A 13,803-nucleotide genomic window follows, 5' to 3' on the forward strand; every position below is an offset into this window, starting at 1 on the left:
TCCCTCCATCTCCTCCCCAGCCATCCCTCCATCTCCTGCCTGGCCTGTCCCGCCATGTCCTGCCTGGCCTGTCCCACAGCCCTGCCCTGCCCGCACCGCCGCCTGGCACGGGCAGTCACAGGCTCCGGGTGCCGGCCGGGGCTGCACAGAGGCTTTGCCGCACGCGGGGCCGGCGAGGGAGGTTGTGGCTTTGTCTGGTTGGGCTTTGTCTGCCGGCGGCGGAGGGGCCGGGGCCGGTGGGGCTGCAGGAAGGGAGGTGTGAGCCGAAGTCCTGCCGCCAGCAGCGCTGGCACGTGGGAGATGTGTCCTGCTCCCAGCCCGGGGCTGCCCCGGAGCAGAGCCTGGTGCTGGGTGAGGAGGAGAACGGGAGGGTGGGAAGAGAGCCCCTGCATCCATCACCGTGCTGGGGAGGAGGAGGAGGAAAGGGCAGGATTGCAGGAAGCTCGTGGTCCCGTGGCCATGACTCGCACGATGCCGGGGTCGTGGCCACGGGGCTCTGGGTGAAGGAGACGGGGTGTGAGTGGGTGTTCGTGTGGGGTTGGAGTGTGGGGGGAGTGGGGAGCCTTGGGAAGGGGCTTGAGGGTGCAGGACAGACCTGGTGCTGCTGTGTGCCTGTCTGGGTGGCAGAGCCTCCTGCCTGCCTGGGGTGCAGGAGCAATGCTGGAGCCATTCCCAAGCCAGGAGCAGCGTGGCATCACTGCTCCACTGGCACCATGTGAAGGGGATGGCAAAAGGGCCCCCAGGCACCAAACGTGGCCCGTGCTGGGGGAAGGGGCTGGCACTGAAGGGGTACAGGGATGCTGGCCATCCCAAATCTCACAGCGCCCTGATTCCTGCTGCTCTGCACCCCTGAAGGACCCTGGCTGTGCCCACCAGCACCCCTGTGCCCGGGGATGTCCACTCTGCACCAACCCCAGCAGGACAAACCTCCCTCAGCACCCATCACCTACAGGAGCCAGGGCAGAGACCCCAGCATCAGCTTCGAGGGCATCAGCATCTCCCTGAGAGCGATGTGGACTGGGGCAAGAGGAGATATCCCATCCCATCCCATCCCATCCCATCCCAGTGCTCCAGCATCACTGGCTGATCACCTGGCCACCCAGCTCTGAGCTGGAGGAGCAGCTCTGCCCATTCCTGCACTGGATGTCGGGATTAAACACAGTGGCCGCTGCAGCCTGGTCCCCAAAATGTCCGGAGAAGGATCCTCCACATGGATGGCACCACCACAGCCTTTCCAGCTCCCGTCATTCCCCAGAGGACGAAGCCCCGCGCCTGCCCCGCGCTGCTCGGGGAGGGCCAGGAGGGCAGGAACGCTCCCCGTGTCACGGGATGATCCCCCCAGCTCCCCCTCTCCCTCGTTTTCCTCCGTATTTCACAGTTCCTGCTTCCTGCACAAGGCAGGGGTCTCCAGGGACTCCAGCCAGATGTTCTCTGCAGCACACCACATTGCTTTCCTAATGAAATATTCATGGAGCCTCTCCGCCTCTTGCCATGAAAGCCTTCTGCAGCTCCCAGCCATGGAAACGCTGCGCAGGCAGCATTCCTGCAAAGCTCCCGGCCCCCTGCTTCCCGCTCGGCACCTCCACCTTCCTCTTCCTCCTCCCACCAGCGGTGCCGGAGCAGGGGCTTTGTCCCCTCTCGCCTTGCAGGTGAGGCAACACCAAGGGCACAGCCAGAGCCGCGTGTGGGGACACCGGTGGTCGCCCACCCCGAGGAGGGTCCCTCCGTGGCTGTGAGAAGGGGGCAGCTGGGTGCAGACCCCGGCGTGGAGCACGGAGGGGTCTCACCAGTCCCCTGTCCATGCCGGTTCCCGGCGCTCCCGGTGCTCCCGGGGCTCCCGGTGCTCCCCGCTCCCGCCGGCTCCCAGCCAGCCCGCGGCATTAGCGATGCTGTGCACTATAATCCAATTAGGTTGTTTATGCAAACAATCAGGTTTTATGTTTTGGTAAAAAGCTTAAATAACCTTAATCAAAGCGAAAGACCTGAAACTATCGCCGGCGGGGGCTGTGGGGTGGTGGCTGGTGGCAGGACCCCCTGCCCGGCTGGTGACGCCCTGCCCGGCTGGGACACCCTGCCCAGCTCACTCCCCCCGCCGGCAGCCCGGGGGCTCAGCACCAAGGGCCACGTGGGAGATGCTCTGCTCCATCCCAGAGCTGCTGCCGGCGGGTCTGAGCTGCTCCGCTGCTCCTGGGGGCTCCTGGCTCCTTTCAGTGTCACACCCAGCAACCCCCAGCCTGGCTCAGAGATCCCGGGACCTCTTGTCACCTCTGTCCCCAAATGTAGGAGCACTGAGAGGTGGCATCACGCCGGGGGTTGCAGGAGATGCCAGCCAGTGACCGATCCAGCACAACGCCACCATTCCCCCCTCACATCACCAGCTCTGGGTGTTTCAACAGCACCACAGCCTCCCGGTACTGGGAGAAAATCCCTGCAGCTCCAGCTCGGGTCAGTGTGAGGTGGCACGAGGGACAGTGCTGTGTCCCTGTGCCTGCCCAGGGGTGGGCACGGCGAGCTGGGGAGCAGGGCCGGCTCTGGAGGGCCATGCCCATGGCGCTGCCTCCTGCACACCCCGAGTTTCTGGAGGAGTAATAAGCTATGCATGTAGTGTAGAAATAAAACATGTTCTGCAGAACAAATGATGTTAATTTGCTGAGAGGCTCTGAAGCCGAGTATTAGCGAAATGCCTTGAGGGAGAGAGCGGCAGCTGTGCTGGAATTAATGGCAACGTGCCGAATTAGCACCGCTATGCATCATAGTCAGAGGGAAAAATTACCGGAGAGATGAGGAAAACAACCCCCTCCGTGTGCCAGCCCCGACCCCGGGGCACGCTGCCGAGCGCGGCCGGTGCGGCCGGTCCTGGTGCCCGTGGGATGCCCAAGGGATGCCTATGGGATGCCCTGGCCCCGGCCCTGCCCACACACACCACAGCTCACTCCAAGCCCAACAGCCTCCCCTGACAAGGTGTGTGTCCTCAGGACTGCTCAGCATCCCTCTGGGATGCTCGACATTGCTCCTGGGAGTGCCGCACCCCCCTGGACCAAACCGTGCCATTCCAACCCGCCCTGCTCCCAGGGATCATCTCCTTCAGGATCTGCATCCCCCTGGACCAAACTGTGCCATTCCAACCCACCCCAGTTCCAGGGATTGTCTCCTCCCGGATCTGTATCCCTGCTGCTCCCCCGTTCCTTCCCCTGCTTTCCGGGGTGTTATTCATCTCCTTGTCTGTTTATTCCTTCTCTTCATTCCCAGTGGTTGAGCGCCTAAAGTCTGTAGCTCCTCATTGATTCCTAGCAGTGCATCTGGTTTGTGGCTCTGCAGCCTCCTCCGGAGCATCCGTCTTCCTCCCCCGCCGCCTTCCACCCACCTCGGCATGGCCCGGCTGCGGGAGCGCGCTGCGGATTGGGCATTACCTCCTAATGGATGCTTCCAGTAAATTCCACACCTCTGATGAATATTTAACACCTGCATCCGTCTCTGCTGGTCCCACGGTGCTGCTGGGTCTCACGGGAAGTTGGGTTTAGCCCTTGGGTGGCTGCATCCAAGGCTGTGCAGATGACAGGGAGCAGTTATCCCAGTGGAGAACTGGGACTGGTGACATCCTGAGCCAGTGTTCCCATGAATCCCTCATCAGCCCGTGTGCCCGTCGCAGCCTGTGGCTGCTCATCCCCAGCCTAACACATCCCCAAAAATAAAACATCTCTGTCTCGTCACCCTCAACCTTCTCTCCCACTTTTCCTCTGCAGGTCTCAGTCCCATGGAAGCAGCCCCAGTCTGGCCCCGGATGCCACCGTGCCACCCCTCCCCACTGTGGGAAAATCCTGGGGCTGTGGCTCACATGATGTGATGGATGTGGATGTACCACCAGCCTGGTCCTTGCTGGGATGTGCCAACAACTGCTGAGCACCAAATCTGCTGGGATGTGGCAGTGGGAATGGGATTTCCCCAGTGACCCTCCTGCAGCCACCAGGATTCAGCGTCCCCAGCAGTGAAGAAGGTTTATCCATCCAGAGGTTTATCCATGCAAGCACAAGTGGAGCTTTACCAAACACACCCAGGCCCTGCTGGCTGCCCTGGGGCCAAGATTCTGCTTGGGAAGGAGGAACCATGCTCCCAGCCCTGCTCCAGACCATGGGAGAACAGGGGCTGATGTCAGCATCACCCAGGAGACCTGCATGGACACTCCGAGGGCTGTGCCAGAAGCTGCTTTGCTCACCTGGAGCACCATCACTTCTCATCCCAACCCTTCTCCGTGTCCCGGGGATGCTCCGCGTTGTCTGCCCCATCCCTACCCCACACCAGGAGCTCGGGGTGCACGGGGCCATCCCACCCTTCTATCCCCAAGGAATATGGGCTGGGAAATCTTGTAACGGGGTAGGTTTTGGGGTGGGATGGGGGAGCTGGAGGCGGTGCTGGGGGTGCTGGGGTGCTGCGGGTGCCCGGGCACAGGCGGGAGCTGCCGGTCACTGCCAGGTTACATCTGCCGGGGCATGCAAGAGTGACTCCAGATGCATTAGAAGTGCCGTGCTCCAATTTCAATTTCATCGTCTCACAATCATTTTCAGGCTCCTCTTAGTGCCACATTAACGAAGCCTGCTCGTTTGAATGCATAATTAGCCCAAGCATTCTACCTCGCTAATTTCGAAGCAAGGGGGGGGAGAGAAGGGGGGGAATTTGCATATTAATTTAGCAGAGGGAGAGAAAAACTGTTTACCACTTGCTTCTTGCTGTTGATCACAGCGGACTTAACTCTTTCCCGGGTGCCATCTGGAGCCGCGGAGCCGGCGCCCAGCCGGCACGTGGGACGGGCTGCAAAGGTTACACACAGCAATTAAATCCTCCCGACCACCCGGGCTGCCCTCGGGAGCTCACTGGGAGCACTGGGGTTGCAGCTCCTGGGAGCACAGGGCAGATGAAGGGCAGATGAGGTGGAGGTGGCAGCTCCAAGGTGCCCCCCAGACCTCCTCCCCGTCGTGGCTCCGGGCTGAAAAGTTCCATTCTCACCCCCTCAGGGTGGCGGGGTCCCATCCCAGATCTGTCCCTGCCATCCTTGGCAAAGCCAGGAGAAGGGATCATCCCTCCTGCAAAGGGTGGCTGGGTCCACTCTGTCATCCTCGGTGTGTTCCCTTCGAAGGGACGCATTTGCCCTCACATCTCCCTGATTTTTAACATCATGATATGATGTTGGATGAGCACGTGCCTTCCCCAAAATCCCTTTGCAGCGGGAGTGTCCCATGGAATCAGCGCATATGGGATCCCCACGGATGCTGCACACAAAGAGCACCCAAGGACCAGGGTGGGCAGCCTGGCTGAGCATCCACAACTCATTGCAGCCCCCCCAAACACCATCTCCCTTTGTTTGGGAGTCTGTGGGCGTCTTGAGCCGAGGTTAGAGGTAATTTGTCTGTCTCCTGCAGCGGGCTGTCATCTCGCATCTGTGAGCCAGTTCCATTTGCTCTGCCATTAAAAAAATCTCAGGTCTGACAGGTAGTAAAAAAAACATTAAAAAAAATAGCAACAGGATGTTGGGAATCTCATGGGCTTGTCACAGCTGGACCACCCTCAAACCCAGCTATCACTGTCCAGGTACCGCCGGATTTGAGGGTGGTCTCAGCTGCAAGGAGCCATAGTTTGGCCTTTGGACATGTATCCCCTGCGATATCCCCTTTGCACCTCCATCCCAGCCCCCCAAAATGTTTTCCTCACCCCTGGAGACCCCCTGCCCCATCATCCACCCTGTCTCTCTGGCTCGGAGCCATCCCAGCGCGTCACAGCGATTTGGGGACACCTCCATCCTCGGCACCCCTGTCTGAGTCCCGCATCCCAGCCGGCACCGAGCGATGCCCAGGGGGTTTATCCTGCCCCTTGCTCCAGGAGCGCGGAGCTGCGGGCAAGGGGCACATCCCAAATGGGGGTGTGGGGTCTCCGGAGTGGCCGGAGCGGTTGCGGCGTTGCGGAGGAGCGCGGGGCTGGCTCGGAAAGGGTTAACAGTTGATTACAGCCTTTGTCTCCGCATCAGTGTACATAATGCGCCCGCATTTGCATACTGCAGTGTGCGCTCAATTAAAATGAACTTTTAATTTCTTCTAAGTAAATTACTTCTTCCCGCTACGTGACGCGCACAAAATGTCAGAATAATGGGAGAGCCTTAATGAGCTGGGAATGAGGGGCAGGGAGGGGAATGCTGGGGGCTCCGGCTCCCCTCTGGGCCACTCCTGCCGCGGGAAAGGATGGATCCTGCTCTCTTCTGCCTTTCCTGCTGGGCCACGGGACATCCCTGCTGCCAGGATGTCCCCTGGGCAGGGCAGGGGTCGTCCCCTCCTCCCCATCGCCTCCTGCCCGTGTTCCTGCAAGGAGCTGAGCTCTGCGGGAGCATCCAGGGATGTGCGGGGACACAGGAATATCCCTGCACGGGTTTGAGCTCTCCGGGTCCTGCCCACATCGTGGCATCCAGGGATGTGTGGGGCACAGGGACACAGGGACATCCCTGCAAGGGGCTGAGTTCTCCGCGTCCTGCCCGCATCCTGGCACTCCGCACCCGCCCGGAAATGCTTCCTGGGGCACGTCCATCTCCGGCTGCCTCCTGCCACCCCAGGGACCCACAGCCCGCTCTGTCCTTCCCACGGAGGAGGCTCGGGAGGGACACGGAGCCCCCCGCCCTGACCCTGCCGCTGCCCCCCGCCCGCCGGGGCGGCCGCGTGTCGGCGGGGGCCAGATGGCAGGCGAGATTACTGGAATTTGATTTTCAGATAAATCACAAACCTGGATGAGCGAGTGCTGCTCCAGATGCATTATCCGTAATCCCCTGGAAGGGAACCTTTCGGAGGAGACGGTCCCCGTGCCAGCTCGGCAGCAGCTGGGTAATCCCGGCCGGCGGCACAGCCCGCACAGCCCGGGGGGATCAGCTGCTGCCCGGCCGCTCCGCGGTGTGTCACCCGCGCTCGCCACGACCCACATTCGGTCCCGCCGAGCCCGGGCGGGAGCAGATGGAGCCAGATGGAGCCACACCAGGAGCGCACGGGCACCAGGACGAGCCCGTGCCCGCGGTGCCCGTGCCTGGCTGTGGCACCCGCTCTGCTCAGCGCTGCGGGAGGAGGGTGAGGGGTGCCGGGGGTCTCTGCTGGGCTCTCCCCATCTCACTTCTCCCAGTAAGTGATGCCCAGAGCATCCCAATGCTGCCCAGCGCTGCCGGTGTGGGGAACAGGGAGACCCCCTCTCCTCTCACCCCACCACGCCTGTCTGCACCAACAGCATCGCTAAATCCTAGGGATGCACCTCCACTTACCCCACAGATTAACTGGGATGTGGGAATGACTCCTAGGCTGCAGGGCCAGCCCTGGTGAAGCTGCTGTGGAGGACAAGGAAAGGGACAGGGTGGCCACAGCCAGGGCTGGGAACCCACGGGGGCTGCTCGTGTCCCTCCCTGCGGTCCTGGTGCTTTGGGCTGCCCAGGGGAACTGGCACCACGGAGCTGGGAAGAGCAGAGGGTTGCAAGCCCCACAATTTCTAGGGTTGCTCAGGGCCATGCTGGTGGCTCTCCCATGGTTTGGGGGCATGTTTTGGGGGCACATCGAGTTTTGGTGGTTCCGAGTTGGGCACATCTTCCTTGACCTCAGGTCTGACCCATCCCCACTGCCTCCTGCAGCTCCTCCTCTCCTTCAGCAGCACAAATTCAGGGTCCCCCCAAATAAACGTAACCTGCAAGAGGTGGGGGTGCAAGGTCCAGCACAAAGCCCCCTCTCCCCACTCTGCCCGGCCAAGCATAGTCATGGACCCTGGGGCTGACCCCGATTTCCCAGGTGGTGGGGTCAGGTTGTGCCCACCTGGCACGAGACATCCGTCGCCCCCCAGGGGTGGCAAAGTCAGCCCTGGCCCAGCACGGTGCAGAGCCCTGGCTGGAGGAGGTGCCGATCAATGGGAGCTTTAACCTGAGCCTGCACCTCCTCCCCGGGGCCGGGGGGGGGGTTGGGGGGGCCGGGGGGAGGTGAAAGATATTAATTCCTCTTCATCTCCCGAGGGAAAAGGGGATGGGAAAAGCCGAGCGGGGAAAGCAAAGCTTTGTCTGGCTCCAGCGTGGTGTGGGAATGTCACCAGTGTGTATGAGGATGGTCCTCACACACCTCAGCTGTGTCCCCCCTAAAGGACAATCCCAACCGTGTCCCCCTAAAGGGAAGGGCCCCCAGGCTGTTTGTGACACTGAGCGTATCAACAAACGTGTATTTGTGGGGATCAACAGAAACTCCAAACCATGGCCATTGCTGGACCCTGCTTTTTATTTTTCCTCCCTAACCCTCCTCTGTTTGCATCCTCATTTGGAGGGAAGGGCACTTCATGTCCCCAGGCTGGTGGCCCAGCTTCCTGGGCTGGTGGTCCCTCTCCCTGGGCTGGTGATCCTTCTCCTTGGGCTGGTCACCCCCTTGCCAGGCTGTTCCCAACCTCTCCATGGTGACAGAGCTGGGATGCAGCACTGCCAAACCCCATCCTCGCTGAGGGCAGGCATTTCCCATCCCTTGCCCCCTTGCTGGGCTCGGTGCTCCCCCAGACCCCTGGCAGGTCCCTGTGGCAGGCAGGGAGCACGCGCCAGCTTTCCCCCCAACGCCAAAATTTACATTGAACCACAAATTAATTTCATAATTTTTTCCTCTCTAATTATGCCAACATCTGCTGCGAGGCCCAAGCTGTGCGCATGCATTTTAATACATCCCTCCCCCCGCCTCTCTCAGCACTGAACTTTTCCGTAATTATCACCAGGAGAAGGGCTCCTTTCCACGGGAGGGAGAGGCGAAGGCTGGCAGCGGGCAGAACACATGGAGTGAGGTGCAGGCAGGGGCTGTGCCTGGCTTGTGGGCTGGCATCAGCCTCTGCTGAGCTGTGGGGCCTTATTTCCAGGAGAAAAGGGAAAGAGAAGGGATGAGGCTGCTCTAGAGGCAGCTTGGGAGAGCAAAGGGGCAGCAGGGACCCTCCATGTCCAGAGAGCTGCACCCTGTGCGAGGATGGGGACCCCAGGACTGGCTCTGCCCCAGGGATGCTCCCTCCCAGGCCAAGGCCAGCCCATGGATAGCAGTTCCCAGCTCTCCGCAAGGACATTGCAGGGTCCTGTCCCTGGACACCTTGGTCCTGTTTTCACCCTGCCTTGTCCCTGTCACCCCGTCGGGGTGAAGCCGGTGGCGTGTCAGCCCTGTCACATTCCCACTGCATGGCTGCTCCCACTCAGGGAGGCGTTTCACGGCCTTGCTGGAAGATGCAAAAGGTCATTTGGCTGCCAAGTAATTAAACCCGGCAATTATCAATGTAGAGCAGTGAGCTCCTGGCCTGGTGGGTGCTCCGGGGATCCCACGTGAGCCGCAGGATGCAGTGGAGGGGCAGAAATGGGACAGTGGGACAGTGGGACAATGCACACCCCCATGCTGGGACCTCACCTCCTGCACAGGCAGCGCCTCTGGAGAGCCCACGGGGCTGCCACGCTCTCACTGTGAAGTTCATCAAGTGTTTTAATTAAAAGGTGAGGGGATGAAGGTGTTGCTTGGATACAGGATGAGCTTGGCTGCTGTGCTCCGAGAAGCATGCCCTGCTCCGGGCGCTGACGCACGGCCCAGCCCCAGATTTGGGCAGAACCTCGGAACAGCCTCAAAACTGGGAAGGGCCCGATCCTGCCCGGGGCTGAGCGCCGGGTGTGCCACAAGCCCGGGCACCCATGGCATGACCCAGTGCGTGCAATCTCTCTTCCCTTTCCCTGCCTCGAGGCACCCACCCCGTGGAGCATCACCCCGGGGGACAGCGGGGACAGCCCGCACCGCACCCGGCTGCCCGGGGTGCCACCCCCGCGCGGGGCCGGCTCCCGTGGCGGCCCAGGTGTGACAGCAGGAGCGGGGCCGCGCAGCCCCGTTAGGCTGCTGCCGCCCGCCCGCCGCGCAGCCGGAGCAGATGGCAGGCGACAGAAGCTGCCGATGAATAATACACGGCTAATGAGCGCCGCTCCCGCCGCCGCCGCTGCCCCGCGCGCCCCATCTGCGCCCGCCACCTCCGCGGGTGGTGGCCCTGCCGTGTGCCCGGCACCCGTGGATCCCATCCCACACCCTGCCGTGTGCCTGGCACCCATGGGTACCACCCCACACCCTGCCGTGTGCCCGGCACCCGTGGGTCCTGCCCCACACCCTGCCGTGTGCCCAGCACCCGTGGGTCCTGCCCCACACCCTGCCGTGTGCCTGGCACCCATGGATCCCATCCCACACCCTGCCGTGTGCCCGGCACCCATGGGTACCACCCCACACCCTGCCGTGTGCCCGGCACCCGTGGGTCCTGCCCCACACCCTGCCGTGTGCCCGGCACCCATGGATCCCATCCCACACCCTGCCGTGTGCCCGGCACCCGGGGGTCCTGCCCCACACCAGGGTCCCTCCTGCCATGCACCCTGGCACTCATGAATCCAGAACTGCTCCTACCACCCTGTGGATGCCGAGGCAACAGGATGGCCCGGGGAAGGGTGCCGGGCACCAGGCAGTGTGTCTGGCACAGGGCTGGCAGGGAAGGAGCATGTGGGTGCCACAACATATGGCAGTTCAGCATCCATGCTGCCAGGAGCAGAGGAAACAGGATGGGGATCAGCTTCCCAAGCAGCTGCTGGATTCCTGTCCATCCCACAGGCAAACTGGGGCTCCAGGGGGGGCTGCTTCCCTGGCTGGGGGCTCTGGCTGCTGCACCTGGGAGCCCCGGGGTCCTCCTGGTGCCCGGGAGGTGCATTTTCCATCACCTGAGCACGAGGGTCTTGGACCTCCAGTCCTGGGATGCTCTGCTCTCCGTCTCCAAGGGGTTTGTGCCCCCATGCCCTGGGCTGAGCTCCCACCCATCCTCATCATCCTTCAGACAAGCTCCCACCTCAGCTCCCCCCTCGGCTCCTCTCTCCCAGCCCGGAGCAGCACAGGTCAGTGGGCACCCGGAGCCAACACCTCGGGAAGGGGAGGAGGAGGGTGGAAAACAAAACGCTGATGGATTGTAAAGCTATTGAAGTGCCAGCGAGTAAACTCCATATTTTTAACGGCATTTAAATGCCTCCAAGCAGATTAATAAGGTCTAGGTAATAGCAGCACCAGTCTATATTTATTCTATCTTAAACGCCAGTTTGTCAGGCTGTATTAATATTGATGGTAAGGCTTGGATTGAGGACAGGAAACGCTGGGACTTCACTTTATCTCTCCCAAACAGGCTGCTCAGCCCCTTTATCAGGGCTGCGGCTGCGGCAGCAGCTGCCTCTTCAAGGGCTCAGCGCATCCCCTCTCCCCCCCCCCACTCCCTCTTTTTAATCAGAGGAGGAGAAGTTGCTGGCTTGATCGTTCCATTTTTATCTCTTTTATTTACTCCATTTTCATGTCTTTCAGCGCATATTTCATTCCCATCAAGGCAGGACCATTGATAGCTTAAGCTGTGTCCCCCCCGGCTCCCTCCATGAGCCTGGCTGGGAAGGACGAGGGGTAATTACCAGGAAAGAGCCCCCCCTGCCCTCCCCTCCTGCCCCACGGCAGCCACACACAGAGTGGCCCCCAGGAGGGGCTGAGCTGCCATTTGGGGGGGCTTGGGAGAAGCATCCACTCCTGACCCAGCCTTGGGGGACCCCACTGCCCCCCAGCCCCTCGAATGTCTCTTACTGCTGTCACAGTGCTGCTGCAGAGGGTCCCGTGCCCACTGCCGCCAACCCCTCATCCCACCCCATCCTGCCCCACTGGGCACTCCAAAAACTCCTTAAATGCTGCTGGGTTGCCTTGGGCCATGCCATGTGGGGAGAACCCACTGGGGTGCCACGAGTTCCCACCCTGGAACCTCCCGTGGGCCGAGGCGAGGCTGAGGACAAACCCGTTTTCTTCCTGAATATTCCCCAAAGCCCAGATTCCTGCCTGGCTCTTCCCTGCCAGCATTTGAAATGCAAAGTACTCTGGGCCTTGATTAATGCTACAAATCATCCAGCTGGGGAGCAGCCGTGGCCACGTGGCTGGGGCAAGGGACCGGCACCGACGGCGGCGCTCCCCGAGCCCGGAGTGTTCACGGCAAACTGTGCAGCCCTTCCCCTGCAAGGCTGGGAAAAGGGATGCAAAGGGAATTTGCACACGATTTCAGATGGGGTAGAGCTCTGGCTCCGTGGGTAATGAATGCAAAATAATCATAATAAATGCTAATTGCGGGAGGAGGGAGGCAGCCTGGCATGGCGTTTGGAGATAGTCTGGAAAAATCCATGTGGAGAGCACGACACTGGATAGCCTGGGGTGCTGGGTGCCTCAGGGATGCTGCGTGTCCCAGGAATGCAGGGATGCTGCGTGCCCCAGGGATGTCCAAGGATGCTGAGTGTCCCAGGGATGCAGGGATGCAGAGTTCCTTGGGGATTCAGGGGATGCCTGAACACCCCAGGGACACACAGGAATGCTGGGTGCTGTGCTCATGGGCAGGAGAGCCCATCTCTCACCCCGGATGGCCACAAATCCTTGTTCCCACATGACCCTGGTGGGGGTGTAGTGGGAGAATCCCTGTCCTCTCTCCACAGTGGCTGGTGGCTCCCAGGGCTTTGGGCACCGTGTCTGGAGCAGCCCATGCTCCCCATCACCCTCCAGCACTGGCAAAGCGAGTAAGTTGAATTTAACAGCCATTAGTCCTGGAAACATCAAAGGGCTCCTCCATCGGAAAATGAAAATCCTCATTAACTAATAAAAAGCCCATCGCTCACTCTGCCTTTAATATAATTAACACCAGCCAAGACTTCAATTAAGGTTTTATCCAAACTTCAAAATGCCACTCTCTCTCTCTCTCTCTCCATAATCACGGCAGGCACAGCAGCTCCAGCCTTCCCTGGGATCCTCCGGCCACGCACACGGCTGAGGCCACGGCGTGAACATCCCAAATAGGAAATGTTTGTGCTTGGCAGGAGCCGGGGTTCTGCCGGGTGCCTCTGACTTCAGCAGGGAAAAATGCTGCCGGGAGGGAGCGGGATGGGGGCGATGGGAACGGGCCAGTTCTCACCACTCTCCTCCCTGCGGAGCCCGGGCCGGCAGCGCTCGTCTTGCTCCAGGGATGGGAAAGTCAAGGGATGGCAGAGGCTCAAGCTGTGCTCACAGGGATGTGTCACCCTGTTCCCTCGGCAGCATACCGGGTGTGTGGAGGTGGCCCCAAGCCAGGACACATCGGGGGGATGCTTGAATTCCCCAGGGATGAGGGATGCTGGGTACCCCAGGGAGGCAGGGATGCTGGGTGCCTTGAGAATTCAGGGATGCCTGAGCACCCCAGGGATGCACAGCAATGCTGGATAGCCCAGGGGTGCTGGGTACCTTGGGATGAGGGGTGCTGGGTGCCCCAGGGAGGAGGGATGCTGGGTGCCCCAGGGAGGAGGGATGCTGGGTGCTGTGCTCATTGCAGGACTGCACTTCTGCCACCCCAGATGGCCATAGGCCCTTGTTCCCATGTGACCCTGGTGGGGACAGAGCGGGAGGCCCAGCCCCGATGGGTGCAGCGGGTCAGTGCTGCCATCCCGGGAGCCAGCACGGACAAGGGAGAGCTCGGCTGGACGCGCTGGGGCAGCAGAGCCGCCGGGAGATGGACACGCAGATGGCCGCTCTCTTGGAGAGACGGGGCCGTAATCCTCCCCACGGGTCCCATTATCATCCCTATCTGGTGAAAAAACTCTCATCCTGGATGTGTCTAATCCTAATCACTCCCTATCGCCCAGGACCACTTCAGACGGGCCAGACGGACAGACGAGGCCTCTCCTGCCCGGAATATCTGCACAGGCAGCCCCCGGGGGGGGCCGGGGAGGACAGGCCACCCCTT

The sequence above is a fragment of the Corvus hawaiiensis genome, chromosome 12 (genome assembly GCF_020740725.1).
Source record: "Corvus hawaiiensis isolate bCorHaw1 chromosome 12, bCorHaw1.pri.cur, whole genome shotgun sequence".
Classification (NCBI taxonomy): Eukaryota; Metazoa; Chordata; class Aves; order Passeriformes; family Corvidae; genus Corvus; species Corvus hawaiiensis.